This window comes from Arachis ipaensis, chromosome B10, assembly GCF_059453495.1.
Source record: "Arachis ipaensis isolate K30076 ecotype BB chromosome B10, ASM5945349v1, whole genome shotgun sequence".
NCBI lineage: Eukaryota > Viridiplantae > Streptophyta > Magnoliopsida > Fabales > Fabaceae > Arachis > Arachis ipaensis.
The window spans coordinates 126979103-127002718 of NC_142435.1; the positions used below are offsets into that span (position 1 = coordinate 126979103).

Below are 23616 nucleotides of genomic sequence, written 5' to 3' on the forward strand. Positions count from 1 at the left end.
TGCATTGCAAGAGTGCATGCAAGGGAACCTCTATGGTCTCTATATGAGCCTTGGCTTCCTTTAATTCCTGAATAGGAATTTCTTCAGTGGATGCTGAACATCTAGTAGGTCTGCCATTACTGGCGTTTAACGCCAGTTCTGGTGGTTCTTTGGGCGTTGAACGCCCATCATGCATCCTTTTACTGGCGTTCAATGCCAGTTTTTTTGCCAAGTTGGGCATTGAACGCCCAGGAGGGACCTTCTTCTTGGCGTTCAACGCCAGTTCTAGTGCCATTTTGGGCGTTGAACACCCAGTGAGGGCTTCCTCACTGGCATTCAACGCCAGCTCTGATGCCTGTCTAGGCCTTGAACGCCCAGTGAGGTATTCCTCAATGGCGTTCAACGCCAGCTTCTATGGCAGCTTGGGCGTTGAACGCCCAGTGAGATGCTCTTCACTGGCATTCAACGTCATCCCAGTCTCTCCAGATTCGGCCTCAACTTCTATGTTGATGGCCTTATAATCTTCTCTTGGGTTTACTTCAGTGTTGCTAGGAAGAGTATCAGGAGGAGTCTCAAGGATCCTCTTGCTTAATTGACCAACTTGTATCTCCAAATTTCTAATGAAGGATCTCATTTCAGTTATGAATCTATGAGTGGTCTTAGAGAGGCTGGAGACTAGAATGACTAAGTTAGAAAGGCTCTGCTTGGGAGTCTCCATATTCCCATGAGAAGATGGGAATGGTGGCCTGTTGTTGAACCTATTCTGGGTTCTTCCACCTTGATTATTATTGAAGCCTTGCTGAGACTTCTGTTGATCCTTCCATGAAAGGTTAGGATGGTTCCTCCATGAGGGATTGTAGGTGTCTCCATAGGGTTCTCCCATGTAATTCACTTCTTCCATGGTGGGTTGATCAGGATCATAGGCTTCTTCTTCAGAGGAAGCTTTTTGATTGCTGTCAGTTGCAGCTTGCATTCCAGTCAAATGCTGAGAGATCATATTGACCTGCTGGGTCAAGATCTTATTCTGAGCCAATATGGCATTCAGAGTGTCAACTTCAAGAACTCCTTTCTTTTGAGCTACCCCATTTTTCACAAGGTTTCTCTCAGAAGTGTACATGAATTGGTTATTTGCAACCATCTCAATGAGTTCTCTTGCCTCTTCAGGCATTTTCTTCAAGTGGAGTGATCCACCTACAGAACTGTCCAATGATATTTTGGACATCTCAGACAGACCATCATAAAAGATACCTAGGATAGACCATTCTGAGAGTATGTCAGGAGGACACCTCCTGATCAGTTGCTTGTATCTTTCCCAAGCTTCATAGAGAGATTCACCTTCTTTTTGTCTGAAGGTTTAAACTTCCACTCTGATTTTGCTCATTCTTTGAGGAGGAAAGAATTTGGCCAAGAAAGCATTGACCAACTTTTCCCAAGAGTCTAGGCTCATTTTTGGTTGAGAATCCAACCATATTTTAGCTTTGTCTCTAACAGCAAAGGGAAAGAACATAAGTCTGTAGACCTCAAGATCCACTCCATTGGTCTTAACAGTATCACAGATTTGGAAGAATTCTAACAGGAATTAGTGTGGATCTTCCAGTGGAAGTCCATGGAACTTACAATTTTGTTGCAGAAGAGAGACTAACTGAGGCTTAAGCTTAAAGTTGTTAGCTCCAATGGCAGTGTTCCGAGGGTTACCTAAAACGGGGAGGTCGATCTCGGATAAAATCTTCTGATCAAGGTTGCCGTGTCTGACTTGTTGAATTGGGAGGCACTGTTGGTCCTCGTCACCGAAGGGGGGGAGGTACCTGCAAGAGACTCTGATGCTTAAGTCAGTACGGGCTTTAGGCAGGTTTTTTATAGAATTGGAGTGTGTGTTATACCTGGGTGCTCCAGTGTATTTATAGTAGTGCTGGATGACCTTCCTTCAGATAATTAAGTTTGTTATCTTATCTTATCTTTTATGGGTAAGGCCATATCTTTCGTTAACTGCGACTTAGTAGGCGGTGGTTCTTCGTTCTGGGCCTCCTTGGGCCTCTGTGGCGATCTTCTGAACTCTTTATGAAGAGGTCGGTAATAGGCCAACCTTTCAAGAGGTCAGTCCTGTTGTCTTCGGCAAACCCGGACCTTGTAGTTCAGACCAGTGTATGAACAGTGCCCCTGCTTGAGCTTCGACCTTTCCATGAGGTTGTGCTCGTCTCTGAGCTTCGACCTCTTTGGAGAAATCGTGTTCAAGCATTTTACTGGTCACGCCCAGTTCGCTTCTTCTCAGACAAATTTCGCGTTTTTAATGCTTTCGAAGCGCGAAGCGTTTTTGCTTTTAAATGTAGCATCATTCTCGAGTGCATCAGTTTTCTTGGGTTTAAGCGAGCGCTGTTAAAGCCTTTTAATTGGGCTTTGTTTCTTTATTGCCATTTCGTTCCCTCCTTTAATTTGAAATCAAAGAGGTTTTTTATTTTTTCAATTTCTTGCTTCCATCTTCTTTACTTTTACATTCCTGAGGGAAAGCTTCTTTCTTTGGTCTTGTTCCCTTGATTTTCCCCAAGCCTTCTCTTTTCTCTGGAGCTTCAAGGCGTTGGTGTGGTTCGCTCGTGATTCTGCTGTGAGCTTGCTGTCGCTGTTTTCTTTCTCCTTGCAGGTTGGTACTTTACTTCGCACCCTTTAGCATTTTACATGTTTTAATTGTAGTTCTTCTTTGTTCTTTGCTGCTGCATGCTTTTCCTTTTGCAAAAAAAATTTCCTCTTGCTGAGCTTTTGTTTGAAAAGGTTGAAGCTTTCTGGTCTTGGGCTTTTCGCATTTTTGTTTGCTGGAAGGGTTAGGGTATTGATTTCCGTTGACTTTTCTTGGTGTTTCTTCCTGAGCTTTCTGTATCTGTATTGCCTCCAAAAGAGTGTCCTTGGGGTTTAATGGTGATCTTCGAGCCTTGGGGCGCCCTTTTTGTTGTTGTATTTTTGTTGGCAGTTGGTTGCTTTTGCATTCTGATTCTGTCCGAGTTACTTGGTGGTGACCCTTCTTCCGTTTTCTTGCTGTAGGTATAGTTTTATATGTATTCATGTAGAAATATTGTTGAGATGTCTACAAAGGTCCCCTCTGGTATGGCTGACTGGTTGGATTCTATAGTGTTGATGTGTGTTACTGTGGCTGACCCGGAGTATTGTGAGAAACTTAGGAGATTTCATAGGATCTGTAGTAGTAGGGATGATGAAAAGAACTACGAGCTGGTGTCGCCCGACCCTGAGGAGAGGGTTAGTTTCCCTCCCTTAGATCGGGCAGAGCGTCCCTTTTTCTATGCCTGTGACTATTTCTTTTCCCAACTAGGTATTACCCTTCCTTTTACCGCATTTGAGACTAAAGTTTTGTGGAACTGCAATGTGGCCCCTTCGCAGCTTCACCCGAACTCTTGGGCCTTTATGAAGATTTTCCAGTTGTTGTGCCAAGAGCTGGATGTCCGACCTTCCCTATCCCTTTTCCTTTATCTATTCGTGTTGACCAAGCTGGGGGCGGCCAAGAAGAAGGCTTCTTGGATCTCCTTCCGGGCTACCCAGGGAAAGAAAATTTTTCTCTATGTTTGATGACTCTTTCTAGGATTTTAAGAACTTTTATTTCAAAGTCCGAGCTGTTGAGGGTGTCTATCCCTTCTTTTTAGATGAGAATGAAGAGTCGTCCTTCCCCCTTTAGTGGCAGAAGGATCCTGGAGTTCTTAAGTATTCGTGGAAGAGTCTAGATGATGTAGAGAGGGCCTTTGTAGGTGTCTTAGAGGAGCATTGGGGGGAGCCTCCCTATCTGGACACGAAGAGATTTTTAGGAGATCTCACTCTCCTCCGTTCTGAGCTAGGTAGTGCCTGACTTCTTTATAAGGCGGTCTTCTCTTGTTACTTTATTTTTTCATTGGCTAACTGTTTCTGTGGTTCCTTTCTTCTTTTTCAGAGATGGTGGCCAATTCTGATTCGATGAAGTTCTACAGGAAGACCAAGAAAACAGTGGCTGCTCAAAATATTCAGAATAAGACGTCGGGGGAGGGTTCTGAACAGGTCCCTCAGAAGAAGCCGGAGTCCGACCCTCAGGGTCCGAAGAAGGTCATCCCGACCCCTCGAGTTCAGACGGTTCCTACTGAGCCTCCTTTGGGGACTTCTGGTGCTGCTTCCTCCCTTACTTCGTCTGTTACTCCTCCCAAGAAGCCGAGGGCTACCGGGCCTTATAATTTGGATGATAAAGACTTTGATGGTGTGGCTTTCGCTTCAGAATTTATTGCCCCTTATGGCAAGGTTCCTACGGATGATGTGTCGATCCTTCACCATTTTGATTTTATATCAAGCAATAGCATCTGGATGGCTAATATTAGTGCTGCCTTGTCTCGGGTTGTCAAAGAGTCTCTTATGCATGCTACCAAGGCTTTTCTTGAGGAGGCTAAGGCCAATTATGATAGGGTGGAGAGTTCAAGGAGGGAGTGGGAGGCCAAGAGTGTTGGATTGGAGCTTGCAGTGGAGAAGGAGAAGGCTAAGGCCACTGCTGTGGAGGCGGCTGCTAACTTGGCTGAAGATATGGCTAAGAAGGCTAAGGAGAGTTATACTTGGGCCTATGGCGAGCTGTTGGAGACTAGGGAGAGGCTTCAGTCTGCTCAAGATGACTATGCCAAGCTCCAGGGTCATCTGGTGAATGGTATGACTGCGCTGTATGAAAATTTGAAGGCCCAGGTCTGAGTTCTTGCTCCCGATGTCGACCTCTCCCTATTCAGCATGGACAACGTTGTGGAGGATGGGAAAATTATGCCTGCCCATGATGATGATAATGAGGCTCCTCCTTCAGTGTCGACATCCAAGGCTTCTGCAGCCCCTCCTGCTGGATCGTCCGCAGTTCCTTCCGCCGAGGTGATCCCTCCTGGTCCTGAGCCCGACGAGAAAATCTTGAATGGTCCGGACGGAGTTGTTGGAGCTACCCCGATCTTGGTGATCCCTCCTTCTCCTAAAGATGCTGCCATCGAGGCGAAGCTGGATCCTTTATAGTTCTCTTTTCATATCTCTTTTATTATGTATTGATGTGGTCCGACCTGTGGACCTTTTGAACTTTGGTTTTGTAACTCTTTTGGGATGACTTTTCTAACACTTTCCCTAGTTGCTCCTTAGCAACTTTTGTCTTTAATCAAAAATACTTTTAACTCTTGGGTTGCCATTAGGCAACCCTTGAACCTTTAATGTTTTAATTTTCGTGTTTCGGTCCATCTATTCTGGTGACGAGTGCTTGGCCTTGACGAAGTACCTTTACTTTTAGGTTGTTTCCTTGACCTTTGTATGGTCTTGACGGGGAATTCTATGAGGGTTCCTATACCCTTAGGTTTTGGATGTTTGGGGCTTTTTCCGGTGCTGACATCCTTTGAGGTAGTGTTCGCTTTGTGAATTTCTACCTTTGCCCTTTGGATCGCGCCTTTTTTAGCTGTGGTGACAGCGTTCTGTTTTGACGATGTCGTCCTTTATGGCTTGCTGTCCGGGCTTTTTAGTCAGTTTCCAACAACTTTTTAGGTAGCGTTCTCATATAGAACATTTTCTTCTCAGTTTGTTTGGATGACTTTTTAGCCCTGTCTTGAGGTCGTGCTTTTGCTTTCTAAGTAGCGTCCCTTTTTAGGACTTGTACCCTTTAGCTAAGCACTTCGGGCCTAGGTTTTTTAACCTTTTTTGGCCTTTGTATTTCCCTTTGTAGTGATCCTTTCATTGGTCCAACTTCTCTGTTGGGCCTTCTTAAGTTATTTTTAGTAATCCCATTTTAGTCCGACCTCGTCAGACTGCTTTATATGGGTTATGTTTTATAACTTCTTGCATTAACTTAGGCTTTGTCGCTTCTCCTTGCCGACCTTTCCTGGTCGGGTGATGAATTTCGCGTTTATTTAGAGCATAGATTAATGCGTCTTGGTAGAAAACTTTTTAGGAAATCTTAAATTTTTATTTAAGTAACAAAAATGAAGATTGTAAATAAGAGTATGTACATACGAGGGCTTGCCCTACAAGTCGGGTAGCTTTTTGGTCTCGGTCTGGTGCCTCATTAAAAAACCCTTTTAGGGGGAAAAAGAGCGCACATTGGCCTGAGACCTTTTTTCTAGCTGTAGTACCTTCTTAGGTTACAGGCATGTCATGACCTCGAGAGCTCCCGCCCTTGGAGGTTGGCCACCTTGTAGTAACCATTTCCTAGTACTTCTGAGACTTGGTATGTTCCTTTCCAGTTAGCTACTAGCTTCCCCTCTCCTGACCGATCTGTTTCGATATTATTTTGGATTAGAATGAGGTCGTCGGTGGTGAATCTTCGTTGGATTACCTTCCGGTTGTACCTTGAAGCCATTCGACGCTTTAGCGCTTCATCTCTAATCCGAGCTCTTTCTCGGACTTCTGGAAGTAGGTCGAGTTCTTCCCTTTGTGCTTGGGAGTTGGTATCCTCATTATAGAAGATCACTCTAGGGGATCTTTCTTCTACCTCCACGGGAATCATTGCCTCCATTCCATAAGCCAGTCGGAAGGGTGATTCTCCGATGGTGGAGTGTGGTGTTGTTCGGTATGCCCATAGGACTTGTGAGAGCTCTTCAGCCCAGGCGTGCTTCTGGCATGAGGGGGCATGTCTTAACGAACTCTGTGGCTTCCTTTTGCAAGGTCGGCCAGTAAAAACCAGCTCAGATTACCTTTTTGGAAAGAGCTCGCGCCCCGAGGTGGTTGCCGCACATGCCACTGTGGACTTCTTCTAGGACTTCCTTTGTGGCGGAGGTTGGGACGCATTTTAGGATGGGTGTTGAGATCCATCTCCTGTATAGTGTGTAGTGTACTAGAGTGTAATACTGTGCTTTTTCACGATCCTTTTTTCCTCCTTTTTATCTGTAAGGAGTGCTTCGGATTTGAGGTAGTTAATTATGGGAGTCATCCACCCTGGTCCTGGTCCAATATGTTGGGGACCTTCTCTTTTTCCGAGGTTGACGGGCTTTGTAGTGTCTTTTGGATGAGACTTCTGTTATTGCCCCCTGGTTTGGTGCTAGCTAGCTTCGAGAGTGCATCTGCTCGGGCATTTTGTTTCCGAGGCATATATCGGACCTCGTACCCCATGAACTTTCCAAGCTGTTCTTGGGTCTTGTCTAGATATTTTCTCATGGTGGGATCTTTTGCCTAGTAGCTTCCCTCTATTTGCGAGGTGACTACTTATGAATTGCTAAAGATGGTAAGCTTTTGTGCTCCGACTTCCCTAGCTAGCTTCAAACCAGCCAGTAAAGCTTTAAACCTTAGGGAGAGTTTGAGTTGTGTCCCTTGGTCGCCGGCTCCATTCCCAGCTTTGTTTGATGAGCCGTCAACGTAGAGGTTCCAATTAATGGGGGTTCCTGGGGCCTCGGTGTATTCTATGACGAAGTCGACCAGGTATTGAGATTTGATAGCTGTCCGAGTTTCGTACTTGAGATCGAACTCGAACAGTTCTACTGCCCATTGTAGAATTCTTCCGGCCAAGTCGGTTTTTTAAAAGATCCCTTTCATGGGTTGGTTGGTTCGTACTCTGATGGTGTGAGCTTGGAAATATGGTCGAAGCCGTCGGGAAGTAAGTATAAGGGCGTAGGCAAAATTTTCTATCTTTTGATAGTTTAGTTCAGCCCCTTGTAAAGCCTTACTGATAAAGTAGATGGGTTGTTATCCGTTCTTGTCTTCTCCGACTAGGGCTGAGGCTATCGCTTGATTTCCCACGGTGAGGTATAGGACGAGTTCTTCTCCTTGTCGAGGTCGAGTAAAGATAGGTGGTTGCCCCAGGAATGTTTTGAAGGTTTGGAAGACTTGTTCGCATTCTGGGGTCCATTCAAACTTCTTTCCTTTCCTTAGGGTTTCATAGAAAGGGAGAGATCTTATGGCCGATCCAGCTAGGAACCGAGATAGGGCTGCTAGCCTTCCGTTTAGTTACTGTACCTCTTTGACGCAGGTCGGGCTTTTCATGTCGAGTATAGCTTGGCATTTGTCTGGGTTTGCTTCAATACCTCTTTGGGTAAGCATGAACCCTAGGAATTTTTCGGCCTCTACTGCGAAGGTGCACTTTGTGGGATTTAGTCTCATTCCGTGCTTTCTTATGGTGCTGAATACTTCGGCGAGGTCGGGTAGCAGCGTTTCTTCCCTTTGTGTTCTTACCAGCATGTCGTCTACGTAGACTTCCATTAGCTTTTCAATGTGGTCGGCGAAGACTTTATTCATCAACCTCTGATATATAGCCCCCGCGTTCTTGAGTCCGAATGGCATAACTACATAACAGTAGTTTGCCTTCGGGGTTAGGAACGAGGTTTCTCCTGGTCGGGTTGATGCATCGGGATCTGATTGTATCCCGAGTAGGATTCCATGAAGGAAAGGTACTTGTATCCTGATGAATCGTCGACTAGTGTGTCGATATTCGGGAGGGGGTAGGGATCTTTTGGGCAGGCTTTGTTGAGGTCCATGTAGTCGACACACATTGGCCACTTTCCATTTGGCTTTTTGACCAATACTGTGTTGGCCAACCATAGTAGGTATTTGACCTCCCTTATGAACCATGCCTCTAGTAAGGCTTGTACTTGCTCCTCCACGACTTTTAACCTTTCTGGTCCGAGCTTTCTATGTTTCTGTTGCACTGGTCGGGATCCGGTGTATATTGCTAGCTTGTGGCACATTAATCCAGGGTCTATGCCGGGCATGTCCGCTGCTTTCCATGTAAAGAGGTCGGAATTATTCTTTAGGAACTTTATCAGTAGCTCCTTTAGGTCTCCTCTTAAGTTTGCGCCTATGTTTGTTATTTTATCTCAAGTGTCTCCGACTTGGACCTCTTCGGTCTCGCCTTTGGGTTGGGGGCGAAATTCTTCGCGAGCTCGGGCTCCCCCGAGTTCTATAGTGTTAGTTTCCTTTCCTCTAAAATCGCCCTTAAGATTTAGACTTTCGTTGTAGCAGCGTCGCGCGAGTTTTTGGTCTCCCTTTATGGTGGCTATCCCTTTTGGGGTTGGAAATTTCATGCATAGGTGTGGAATGGAGACTACTGCGGCGAGCTAGTTTAGCGTTGTCCGACCTATAAGGGCATTGTACGTGGAGCTCACGTCGACTACGATGTAGTCGATGTTCAGTGTTCTGGAGCGAGTTCCCTTTTCAAAGGTTGTGTGTAGTGGGATGTAGCCTAGGGGCAGGATTGGGGCGTCTCCGAGCCCGAACAGGCTGTTGGGATATGCTCTGAGCTCTTTTTCTTGTAGACCGAACTTGTCGAAGGCATATTTGAATAAGATATCCGCAGAGCTTCCTTGGTCGACCAGCATTCAATGAAGATTGGCATTGGCGAGTATGACGGTAATGACTACAGGGTCATCATGTCCGGGGATGATACCCACGGCGTCTTCTTTAGTGAAGGCGATAGTAGGGAGGTCGGATGACCTGTCCCCATCTCTGAGATGGTATACCTCCTTGAGGCATCTTTTTCAGGATGATTTGGAGATTCCTCCTCCTGCGAATCTTCCATTAATCATATGAACATGCCTTTCCGGGGTGTAAGGAGGTCGTTCAGCTCGTCCCTCCTCTTCATCCCTTCTTCTCTTTTTTGGCTTGTCGGTTCTATTGGCCAGGAATCGGTCTAGTCTTCCTTTTCGAGCCAATTTTTCTATGACATTCTTCAAGTTGTAGCACTCGTTGGTGGGGTGTCCGTAGATCCTGTGGTATTCGTAATATTCGGTCCGACTTTCTCCCCTTTTGTGTTTAATCGGACGAGGAGGTGGGATTTTTTCTGTGTTGCATATCTCCCGATAGACATCCACAAGGGATACCCGAAGCGAGGTGTAGTTATGGTATTTCCTGGGCTTCTCTGCGGATTGGTCTTATTTTTTCCTGGAATCTTTATCCTTGTCTCGAGGCGGGTAGGAGAATCCGGTTTTGGAGCTTTCTTCTAAACGGGAGTTCTCCTCCATTTTGATATACTTTTCGGCCCGTTCTTGTACTTCGTTTAGGGATGTCGGATGCTTCTTGGATATGGAGTGGCTAAAAGATCCCTCCCATAGACCGTTGATGAGTCCCATAATTGCCGCTTCTGTAGGGAGATTCTGTATGTTGAGGCATGCTTTATTGAACCTCTCCATGTAGCTGCGGAGGCTTTTCCGATCTCCTTGTTTAAATCCTAGCAGGCTGGGAGCGTGTTTCCTTTTGTCCTTCTGGATGGAGAACCTGGCTAGGAATTTCTTGGCGAGGTCATCGAAGCTTGTAATTGATCTTGATGGCAGGCTATCGAACCACTTTATTGCCGTCTTGGTCAGGGTGGTCGGGAAGGCCTTGCAACGGGTTGCGTCCGAGGCATCTGTGAGGTACATCCGACTTCTAAAGTTGTTGAGGTGATGGCTGGGGTCGGACGTACCATCGTACGGGGTCATGTTAGGAGCTTTGAAGTCCTTCAGGACTTTAGCTTTTATGATTTCCTTTGTGAACGGATCTTGATCCTTGTGGGGGCTATCCTCGCAGTTGGATCGTGTGGTTTTGGTTTTCAAGTTGGCTTCGAGTTTTAAGAGCTTGTCTTCCAATTCTCGACGTCGTCTTGTCTCTCTCCGGATGTCTCGCTCGGCTTCTCTCTGACGTTCGGCTTCTTGCTCGAGCTGTTTGAGGCGATCCTGCTGTTCATGGATGGCATCTAAAATTTCTATGTTCTGAGGTTGTTTGTCTCCATTGGACTGGTGTACTTCCTTTGGAGAGGTTGGTATACCATCTGTGTTTTTGGCTGGTGTTCCTTCTTCTAATCCGGAGTTATGGTCGTTCGTAAGATTGTTTGTCATGATGATGGGATGACTTCTAGAGTTCTCGGCAACGGCGCCAATGTTCTGAGGGTTACCTGAAATGGGGAGGTCGATCTCGGATGAGATCTTCTGATCGAGGTTGCCGTGTCCGACTTGTTGGATTAGGAGGCGCTGCTGGTCCTCGTCACTGGATGGGGGGTGGTACCTGCAAGAGACTCTGATGCTTTAGTCAGTACGGGCTTTAGGCAGATTTTTTGTAGAATTGGAGTGTGTGTTATACCTGGGTGCTCCAGTGTATTTATATTAGTGCTAGACGACCTTCCTTGAGATAAGTTTGTTTTCTTATCTTATCTTTTGTGGGTAAGGCCATATCTTTCGTTAACTGCGACTTAGTAGGCGGTGGTTCTTCGTTTTGGGCCTCCTTGGGCCTCTGTGGCGATCTTCCAAACTCTTTGTGAAGAGGTCGGTAATGGGCCAACCTTTCAAGAGGTCGGTCCCGTTGTCTTCGGCTAACCCGGACCTTGTAGTTCGGACCAGTGTATGAACAGGCAGGTATAAAGATACTTCTGCCATAGAAATCAAAGGTAGGCATGGTGAAAGCACCAAGAACCTTTCTTGTCTCTCCTTCATAATTAGGCTCAACTGCCATGTCTTCAGCTTCTTGTTCGAAATTTTCTGAGAGGTTTCTTCCGGAGTGTTGTACTTTGGCTTGTTGTAAATGCCTCCTTAGAGTTTTCTCAGGTTCAGGATCAAGATTAAAGAGAAGTTTTTTATCCCTGTTCCTGGTCATAAACAAGAAAAGGAAAACAAGAAAGAAGAAGAATGGGAGCTCTATGTTCAAGAACAGAGGACTCTGATGAATGAGATTTGCTCGATGGTATAGAAATTCCTCAAATGAATGAATTCTCGTTGCAAATATAGTTCTACACCAACAAACAATTCTCACATCAAAAATTTGGTTGTCACAAATAACAAACCCCAATGAAAATTAACCGAAGTATTTAAACTCTGGGTCGTCTCACAAGGAATTGCAATGAAGTGGTCAATTATTTGCTATGAGGAACAAGGGGGGTTTGATTGATAAGGGGCAAGAAAGTAAAGGGGCAAGAATTAAATGACAAGAAGAATAAATCAAGCAAGTAACTAAAGAAAGCAAGTAATAAAGAGAGACATTCATGGCAAGGTTTGAGATCATAGGCTTTCTATCCTAGTCATTAATCATAACAATACTTAACAAGAATTTATCTTATTTCGTCATCCCCAATGTTGGAAGAAGGTGTAAGTTATCTTCCATTAGAGAAAGTCAAACAAGATTAATTAATCTCAAGTCAAAAATCCTAATCAACTCACTAATTGAATTAGCAAGAGATTAGAGTCATTGAAAATGATATTAACTAACAACTCTAGATCACCAATCTAAATTGGGTATTAATGAGTCAAGATTGCCTAAGTACTCTTTCCAAGCCAAGAATGCTCAAAATCTACTCTAAAGTCCAACCAAGCATTTTGTCAAACACTTGGTGGGTGTATAAGGAAAGCATAGTAAAAGTGAAAGAATAATAAAATCTACCAACTACCAATTGCAAGAAAAGTAAAATTCACAACTCAAATCATCAATAAAAAGAACATCAAACATTAAATTTCATTCAATGTAAACAAAATTCAACATGAGCATTCATAAACATAAAAGAGACATAAAAGTAAAATTGACAAGAGAACTAAGAAGAATAGAGTAGTAAAAACAAGAAATTATGAAGGAAACAAGATGAGAACATGAAAATTGACCTAGATCTAAGATGGAAGTATCCTAAGAACCCTAATTCTAGAGAGAAGAGGGAGCTTCTCTCTCTAGAAACTAAGCTACATGATGCCAAAACTCTCAAAAAATTGCTCCCCCTTGCCTAAGCTTGAATTCTGCATGAAATAGCATCAGAAATGAGTTGGATTGGGCCCAAAATGAGCTACAAATCGCTGGCCACGATTTCACTTTAGTGAATCATGCTGCTCCATCAACGCGCACGCATACAGTGCGTGTGCACGCCCCTAAACGCGAAGCAACTATGGAAAATTTTATATTATTTTGAAGCCCCGGATGTTAGCTTTCCAACGCAACTGGAACCGCCTCATTTGGACCTCTGTAGCTCAAGTTATGGTCGATTGAGTGCGAAGAGGTCAGGCTTGACAGCTTTGCGGTTCCTTCATTTCTTCATGAGTTCTCCCGCTTTGCATGCTTTTCTCCTCACTCTTTCCATCCAATACTTGCCTTATGAACCTGAAATCACTCAACAAACATATCAAGGCATCGAATGGAATTAAAGTGAATTGAATTTAGCTATTTTAAGGCCTAAAAAGCATGTTTTCACACTTAAGCACAAATTCAGGGAGAATTGCAAAACTATGCTATTTCATTGAATAAATGTGAGAAAAGTTGATAAAATCCCTCAAATTAAGCACAAGATAGATCACAAAATTGGGGTTTATCAGACTCCCTGTGAGATGTGAAGAAGAAATGAAAGAAGAATGAAGATAGAAGAAGGAGAAGAAGAATTTGGCTATGAAGATAGAGAATTCGAAAATTAAAAGTGAAAAGAGAAACAAGAATTAAAATATTTTTGTTTTTATTTTATTTATTAATGAAATTCAAAAATAGAAGCTAATTAATTAAAAATATTTGAAAATTAATTGATAAATTTTCGAAAATAGAAGAGAGAGATAGAAGAGAATTTTCGAAAATAGGAGAGAGAAGAATTAGTTAGGAAGTTTTGAAAAAGATGAGAGAGAAAACAAGTAACCAATTAAGAAAGATAAGATAAGATAGAAAATTAGAAAAGATTTGTATTTAAAATTTGAATTTTGAAAATTGAATTTTAAATTTTAAATTTTGAATTTTGAATTTGAAATAAGATAAGATAAAGATTTGAAAAGATTTTGATTTTTGAAAAGGTTTGATTTTGAAATTTGAAATTTGAAATTTAAATTTTGAATTTTGAAATTGAATTTTAAAATTTGAATTTGAAATAAGATAAGAATTTTGAATTTTTAAAGAAAGATAAAAAGATAAGATAAGAATTTGAAAAAGATATGATTTTTGAAAAGATTTGATTTTGAAAAGATTTGAATTTTGAAATTTAAAACTAAGATAAGATAAGATAATGATTTTGAAATTAAAATTTGAAATTTTTGTTGATATTTTTGAAAATTAAGATAAAGATAAGAAAATATATATTTTTTTTTTTGAATTTAATGAAGGAAGAGAAAAACAACAAAAAGACACCAAACTTCAAATTTTTAGATCTAAGACACCTAGAATTCAAAAATTGCAAAGAAAAACACAAAGAGACACCAAACTTAAAAATTTAAAGATCAAAACAAGAAGAAAAATAAGAACACTTTGAAGATTAAGAAGAACACCAAGAACAAAATTTAAAGAATTCAAAGAAAACAAGAACATGTAAAGGACACCAAACTTAAAAATTTTGAAAACTAATTCGAAAAACACAAGAAGACACCAAACTTAAAGATTGACACAAGACTCAAACAAAAGACACTATTTTTGAAAATTTTTAGAAAAAGACTCAAGAAATTCAAAAATTCAACAAGAACACAAACAAAAGACTCAAACCAAAGATCAAGATTAATAAAGAAAAGAAAAGGTTTTTGAAAAATTTTTGAAAAGAAAATAAAAGACTCACATAAAATAAAACTAAACCTATAAAGAAAAGGAAATTACCTAATCTAAGCAATAAGATAATCCGTCAGTTGTCCAAACTTGAACAATCCCCGGCAACGGCGCCAAAAAGTTGGTGCGCGGAATTTCCACATTTCACACAACTGAACCAACAAGTGCACTGGGTCGTCCTAGTAATACCTGAGTGAGTCAGGGTCGATCCCACGAGGATTGTGATTTGAAGCAAGCTATGGTTATCTTATAGATCTTAGTCAGGTAGATAGAAGAGTTGTTTGTTTGTTTAATTCGCATGAAAAGAAAATAAATAAAATGTTACTCAGTTGATGATAAATGCAATGATATGAAGATGGTTAAGGTTTGGAGATGCTTTGTTCTTCTGGATTACTCCGGTCTTACTGTCTACTCCAACTGCGAATTGACGCCCTTCTTAAGAGATCGCCAATGCTCCTCCAGATCTGAACCCCCGGAATAGTGCAGATCCAGTCTAATTGAAGGTGAAGCTCCTGCAGTTCATTCTCTTTCGTGATCCGACTTAAAACGCCACAGACAAGGTCGAATCTTCTGGATCATAGGATGTTGCACCTTTGGTTCTAGCCTCTACCACAAAGACTCTAATCTCCTTATATCTCGACTGAACTGGTGTCTCGAGAAGTCCCCGACGAAGTCGTGGATTAGCCGTCTATGAGATGTATGATCAAGCTGGTGGTTCATCATTGTCCGATGAAAGACTCACTCTGAACCCCTTTAGAATGAGATAACCTTATGCCGGTTCAACGCATTCATAATGATGAACAACGGATATACATCTTAGAATAGAGAATCAAATACGAATTGAGATAGAACAGTAGTACTTTATTAATCCATAAAACTCAGCAGAGCTCCTCCCCTCAACCTAGGAGGTTTAGAAACTCATACTGATAGAAAATACAATGATAAACAAAAATTTGACAGGTCCCCCTCTTAGAATGTAAAAGTTCTCAAATAATTACAAAGCTAATGACTAAGGACATAAGAAGGGTAAAACAATCTTTTAGTGCTAAAATCTATTTCTGGTGCCCACTTGGTGAGTGTTTGGACTGAGCTTGATTGAGATCCATGTGCTAGGAGGCCTCTAGGATGTTGAACGCTGGCTAGGGGCTCCTTCTTGGGCGTTGGACGCTGGACTCTTCTCTTTTGGGTGTTGGACGCCAGAACTGGGCAAGAAGCTGGCGTTGAACGCCAGTTTTGGGCCTTCAATTCTGAAGAAAGTATGGACTATTATATATTTTTTGGAAAGTTCTGAATGTTAGCTTTCCATATCCGTTGAGAACGCTCCATTTGGACTTCTGTAGCTCCAGAAAAGCACTTTCAAGTCCAAGAAGGTTAGATCCGGACAGCATCTGCAGTGCTTTCTCTGTCTCTGAATCAGACTTTTGCTCCAACTCCTCAATTTCAGCCAGAAAATACCCGAAATTGCATAAAAACACACAAACTCAAAGTAGAATCCAAAAATGTGAATTTTGCACTAAAACCTATGAAAACTTAATAAAACTTAAACAAAACATACTAAAAACTATATGAAAATGATGCCAAAAAGCGTATAAAATATCCGCTCATTAATGATCCATACCTTGTTTTCTGTAGGGAGAAATGACCCTTTTCAAGTTCGTCGGTTGGTGTCGCTCTTTCTCGGAAATCTTCTCTAGGGTAAAACTCGGCTAGCTTGGGCATATCAGTGATGTTATATACAAGTTGGTTGCTTTCTGGTTTTGGCATTTGTGGAGTCTTGAGACTTGCATTGTAGTAGGATCGGGCTTTTTTTTATCAAAGTGGATAGTTGCTACCGGTTATTTTGCACATGAAACTTAACACACAAGTATGTCTACTTGGTTATTCTTTTTTATCATGGGAGTTGTTGTTTGTTCTTGGACGTCCCTATTATATGCGTCTGTCTACGTATTTGGCCAATAACCTTTGCCTTGCCAATCTTTCTAAGAGATCTTTAGCAATGACACATTTGTAAGTTGTGTGAATGAACTTCTGATGAAAAGCACAATGTTTGGATTTGTCCACATATTTCTAGTCTTGGTAAGTTCCAGCCTTGGTTGATGGTTTGATGATCTTTGCATTGAGCATCTCCTTGATGATGTCTTCTCTTTTGGTATTAAATTGGGCATAGGCCTAACTTGGGGGTTAACTTGAAAGGCTTTTTGTGGTCCTTGTTGTTCTGAGATCGAGGGAGCTTCTCCTCATCCCGACGAGGTTGTAATATTTTTTCACGCCGAGCCTCACGAAGCTCTTCAATCTCCATGTGACCCGAGGCCTTTTCTCTGAACTCTGCTAACGTCTTTAGCTTAGTTACAGCTATGGTCTCCTGAAACTTTTTCGGGCGGAGGCCACTTTTGAGTGCGTGCAAATGTACCTCAGGACTGAGGTCCAAAATTTTCATAGTTGCTTTGGCGAACCAAGTCATATAGTCCTTTAAACTCACATGTTGTCCTTGCTTGATAGTGCTAAGATAATCCCACCCATGCACGCATATTCTTGAAGTTGCGAAGTAGTCGATGAAAGACCTTGCCAATTCTTCGAAACAAGAAATTGAACCTACAGTTATCTTAAAAAACCAAAGTAAAGCAGCACCATCTAAAAAAGTTGGAAAAGATCGACAAAGTATAGGGTCAGAGGCACCGTTAAAGAATATCATGGATTGAAATTTCTAAATATGGACATGGGGATCTCCGAATCTTTCATATATGGCTTGAGCGTGGTAGGCAACACAAAGTTCTTCGGCATCTGGAATTTGATGATATCTTTCGAAAAAGGATTGTCTATCGTCAACTTTTCTTTTGGCAGGGTGACCTCCTGGAACCTGAGTTCTGAGATCGTGTGTCATTTGAGGTCGCGTTCTTGGGATCCTCTGTATTGGACTTCCTGTTGTGAGCTGATTCTTAGAGATCGGCCATCTTCTTGACTTCGGTCAGGAGGGTAGCGTTCATGGCTACTAACTCATCATGAGTGGGAGGAAAAGTTTGAGGCACGGCATCATCGGCTATGATCCAGCAAAAAACAGTAAGATAAAGTGTGCGTGGGGTTAATTTAAATAAACTCGGCTCCACGGTGTGCGCCAAATGTTCTACACCAGTTGACAATGCCGCCGATTTGAGCTTTAGCTCGGGGAACTATATTGCTCGACTCTAGGAATTTGTCAATCTTTCCGCCAGCCAAAATGTTGGGGGAGGACTTGCACAAAACACTCCAACGATCAGGTCATATAATTACTAAAAAATAAATATGAAACCTTGCAATAGTACTCTTTTTTCTTTTTCGCTTTTCTTTTCGTTTTCTTTTCGTGTCCTTTATTTAGAGTTTCTTCCCCTTTTTATAGATGATTAGCCCTATTACTCTTAGTAACGTCTTTATGAATTTTTTGTTTGTTAGTTATGGTAATGAGAATCATTTTAAATTATTTGTTCCAAAATTATTACAAACGTATAAGTTCTATTCGAAATATGATTTTATAGTCATTAAATCGAAGTATTATCGATATAATTTAGAAACAAAGACTGAGATTTAAAATTACAATCTCTAGTTAAAAAATTAAATTATAAAACAGATTAAAATGGATATATCATTTAGAACTAGAATAATTATAAGAGCACACCATAAAAGAAAACAAAGAGAGAAAATGAATTAAATCTTTTTTTAAGCTCTAAAATATTATTTTTGATATATGTATGTTGATTTAAATATCTAAGTGTCTTTTTACAAATTTTCATGTTATAGTACTGAGGTGAAGTATACATAACCAAGAGATAGTAACAAGCTCTACCTCGGCCAAGTTCAAATATATTAGAACTCAAGGTCGATTATGTCTTTTTCTTTTTTCCTTTTAATTTACTTCAAAAATTAAGATCAAATTCTATTGTTGAAAAATAACTCGACAATAAAAAAGAGAATCGAATTGGAGTATTCCCATAGCTCAGCTCTAAATTAGGAAGGTATTTTCATGAAATATTTCATTTAATTACTCTGACATTTTTGTAACCGACCATAGTTGAAAGTTGTTCTTGCTGAGATTGGCCGGTGTATAACTCGTCCGTCGATGAATATCTTCAAGCTTTTCGTCGGGATGAGTTATACGTCGGCCAATCTTAGCAAGAACAATTGGCGCCGTTTGTGGAGACGAGTAAATAATTTCTATTCCCCTCAAATTCATAAAACTTGAATGACATTCAAATTTTTGAATCAATCTCAACAATCTTGTTTAAAATTTTATTTAATACCTCTTATCAAATTTTAATCTATCGTAACTTTTTATAAGGTATGTACTTTATACTTTCAAATTGCTTCACTTTTACGTATCATAATATTTCACATCTCATAATCGATCAATGAACCAATCCGAGAATAAACTCGGCTTTCAATCAATTCGAGCACAAATTCACTTATCAATTTTGCTTACTTTTTCAAAGTTCTCTATTTACACAAGTAAAATTATATATTTTATTCAACATACTTTTGCATTTATATTTTGTGTAACTAATATTTACTGATTTATTAGTTATATTCAAACCTCAATATGTATTCTATACAATAATGATATGTAACAACTATGTCAATTGAATTTTTATTTCATTATGTACTATATTCTTATTGTTTAATGATTTCATTTATACAATTAAATGATAGTAATGATGAGTTCAAATCTTAAAATTGGATTCCATTAAAAATTAATTGTATATCAATTGTATATAACTGTTATACTATTCACTTTATGCTATTAACTTTTATGTTACTATTTGTTTAATACAAAAAGTTAAGCAAAAACATATGCAAACATTCAAAATTTACTATTATTGCACGGAGAATATCCTTTGTCATACTGTAACTACTAGAAACATTATACTAAATGTATAATTCAATAACTGTTATCTTATTACTTTATTATCAAATTAAAGCATGTCCTACAAAACAAAATTCAGATATTCACATTTGGCAGGGTAAAAAACAAAAATAAGCCAAGGGAGAAAATAATTTACGTGAATAAGCCAAAACGAAAATTGCTTCATGAATCCACTAATGCACGTTTATATGTAGTTCGAACCAACTTGGTTCGAACTCCATTTCTACATAATTCGAACCAGCTTGGTTCGAATTACACACAAACACACACTAATTCGAACCAGCTTGGTTCGAATTACACACAGTAATTCATGGTATAATTCGAATTATGCTGTTAAAAAATTAATAATTTATTAAAAAAATTATTAAAAAATTTATTAAAAAAATTAATAATTTAAAATTAAAAAAATATATATTTTTATTTCATACGTTAAAAAAAAGTTAACAAAATATTTAATTACGAGACTTCTTTAAAATATTAATGAGCTATCAATTCGAATTCCATACAATACTTTTCTGTCCATTTTTAATAGTTCATGAATATTTTTTAATAATTTTTTTAAATTATACTACAAAAAATATTTTATCCTATGCAAAACAATTTTAAAAAAATGGCTTAAAAATGTTAGGAGTACTATAAAAATTTGTAATGTTATAATAACTTAGGTAAATACATGCATGTACTCAAATTTTAAATAAAATACTCTACATAGTCAATAATAATTTAGAAATGAAAGAAAATATTTTATTCCATACAAAATAATTAAAAAATATATTTTATTCTATACAAAATAATTTTAAAAAATGGCTTAAAAGATGTTATGAGTACTATAAAAGTTTGTAATATTCTAGTGATTTAGGTAAATACATGATAAAAATATTTTTTCTTTAATTTCTAAATTATTAGTGACTATGTGGAGTATTTCTTTAATGTCTTAAGTCATTAGGACATTACAAATTTTTATAGTACTTCTAACATCTTTTAAGCCATTTTTTATATTATTTTTCATAGAATAAAATATTTTTTTATGGTATAATTTAAATAAATTTATTAAAAAATATTCATGATAATTTTTTAATAAAATTATTTAAATTATATGGTGAGATATTACATGATTCGAATTACGCACAGAGAAGTTTGAATTACTCTGATTCAAATTATATGGTGAGCAATTCGAATTCTATACAATACTCTTCTGCCCATTCTTGATAACTCATGAATATTTTTTAATAAATTTATTTAAATTATACCACAAAAAAATATTTTATTCTATGCAAAATAATTTAAAAAATGACTTAAAAGATGTTAGAAGTACTATAAAAATTTGTAATGTCCTAATGACTTAGGACATTAAAGAAATACTCCACATAGTCACTAATAATTTAGAAATTAAAGAAAAAATATTTTTATCATGTATTTACCTAAATCACTCGAATATTACAAACTTTTATAGTACTCATAACATCTTTTAAGCCATTTTTTAAAATTATTTTGTATAGAATAAAATATATTTTTTAATTATTTTGTATGGAATAAAATATTTTCTTTCATTTCTAAATTATTATTGACTATGTAGAATATTTTATTTAAAATTTGAGTACATGCATGTATTTACCTAAGTTATTATAACATTACAAATTTTTATAGTACTCCTAACATTTTTTAAGCCATTTTTTTAAAATTGTTTTGCATAGGATAAAATATTTTTTGTAGTATAATTTAAAAAAATTTATTAAAAAATATTCATGAACTATTAAAAATGGACAGAAAAGTATTGTATGGAATTCGAATTGATAGCTCATTAATATTTTAAAGAAGTCTCGTAATTAAAAATTTTGTTAGCTTTTTTTAACGTATGAAATAAAAATATATATTTTTTTAATTTTTAAATTATTAATTTTTTTAATAAATTTTTTAATAAATTTTTTTTAATAAATTATTAATTTTTTAACAGCATAATTCGAATTATACCATGAATTACTGTGTGTAATTCGAACCAAGCTTGTTCGAATTAGTGTGTGTGTTTGTGTATAATTCGAACCAAGTTGGTTCGAATTATGTGTGTGTGTGTTTCTACATAATTCGAACCAAGCTGGTTCGAATTATGTGTGTGCATGTGTTTGTGTATAATTCGAACCAAGCTGGTTCGAATTATGTAGAAATGGAGTTCGAACCAAGCTGGTTCGAATTACATATAAATGTGCGTTGGTGGATTCATGAAGCAGTTTTCGTTTTGGCTTATTCACGTAAATTATTTTCTCCCTTGGCTTATTTCTGTTTTTTGCCCCATTTGGCATGTATAACATTCATATATGTTGTCTTCTTCTCTACAATTATCAACTTTCAAGGTATATTTTTTTACTTTGAACTATTTTACTTTTATAATATATATCATTCAATATATGTTACGACTTTATACCTATTCATTTTCTCAATTTATCTTATTCATGTCAGACATTCACTATAAATTGTAAATATTCAATAACTAATTGCTTTGAGCGAGAAATTTATCAATAAATTGTTGTGGGCTGGAAAAATTTCCAAGACAATTAACCATTATATCCTCGGATCATACAATCGATTCCATCAATGATATCTATCTCTGAACTTTTCAGTTCACATACAATCAAATGCTAAAATTATTCTTAAGCGGAAAAGTATCCCCCACACAACTATCTTGATTGAATGACTATTATCACTCGATTATTTTTTGAATAAGTGCCGATATAATAACCAGACTAAGTTGGGGGCTCACCATATCATTATTCACTTATCTTTTAACCGAGTTATAAATCATTTTATTTTCTAAGCTTAGCCTGGATTATATGATTGGCAGACAAAGCTTGGGGGCTATGATCTGTCACCTTATAACTCAGTCTTTATTGTGCATTATAAGTTATAACTCGGCCTTAATTATCATTTATTTTGTAATCGACACCTTCATTACCGACTTAATGACCATTATTCAGACTTAATGATCAACGGTCATACCATCAACTTTATACCTATAAAAGGCACCAATTTCTATATACACCGGAGATTCTAGATATATTCTATATACATTCTATATTCATAGAATTATTACAATATACAACACATGATAACTTCTATTTCATGTCTTACATTTTATATACCTCTTATATCTCCTGAGCAATACGAAATTCATCACCTCGACTGTGAACGGCCTAGGGGAGCTTTCTAGGTTGTCATCCTCATCTTCTGGCCGAGCTTTTTCATTATGCTCGGGTTGCTCTTCTTCGTGCCGAGCAGTTTCATAGACGTGCGTCGGCCCTGACTGATGCCCGGCTTCTTCTGTTCGTTCTTGTCGATTGTTGTTGTTTTCAATTCGGGTGTTATTCAAATTAGCAATCTGATTTGCCATTCTTTGGTTCTCCTCGGCCATGCGCTGGTTGGCTTGCCATAACTCGGTCACCATCTGAAGGAGTTCAGATGGTGTGGGTGGAACTTGTTCATCCATGACTCCAAGCGAGAACATCGAGGCCGATGATATATTGAAAGAATTATATTCTCGGCCCCACGGTAGGCACTAATTGTTCTTGTATGGATACCTAAAGGGGGAGCTCGGCTCCTAGGAATCAACGTCGAGTTGTTATCTTCGGTGCCGATCTTTGAGCCTTGGGGAAGTCTGAGCTTCACTCCGAGGGGATGTCCAATTGTGCATAGCGTGAGCAAGAAATAAGGGAGGAGTGTGCCTACAAAGGCACTCTAAAACTTAAGTTAGTATTGAGAATTCAATGTGTTCTCTAGGGATAGAAGACCATACCTTTTATGAGTGAAAATGGACAGGTCGGTTATGTTTCCGTTTCATCGTCTGAATTGAAGAGTAATAATTGGGTGATAAAATCTAATCGGACGTTTCGTTTCTAAGATATCCGTTGAGATTATTTGAACTGCCGAACTATAACGTCAGCTTGCCGAGTATTAACGTGGATAATACCGAATTATGATAGATAATACCGCGTTATGATGTTGGATTTGTATCGGCCGGATCAAAAGTAATAAAGAATTGATTACTATATATATATATATATATATATATATATACACATTTAAATTAAAAAATAATTATGAAAATACAATTACATATTAAAAAAATTACAAAAATAGTTAAAATTAATTTGGTTAGAAAACTAACTTTTATTTAACTAACAAGAGAATAAAATATATAGTAGATGACCAACGATTAGTTTCTAATTTTTTTTCTCTATTTCGAATATATATAATTCACCCTATTAATAAAATGAATGACTTCTAGTATTCCTTTGATCCCTTTAATTATGCTTTAATCTGTCCCTAATCAGCTAATCTTGTGAAACTTC

General features: G+C 38.6%; 1 non-coding gene across 1 annotated transcript; it reads left to right on the plus strand.

The window, feature by feature from the left end:
- Positions 1 to 1250: 1250 nt before the first annotated feature.
- On the plus strand, positions 1251 to 1354 carry LOC148581648 (small nucleolar RNA R71). Its single transcript, XR_015898193.1, has one exon. It is a non-coding gene; the product is annotated as a small nucleolar RNA R71 (small nucleolar RNA).
- The last annotated feature ends 22262 nt before the right edge of the window (positions 1355 to 23616 follow it).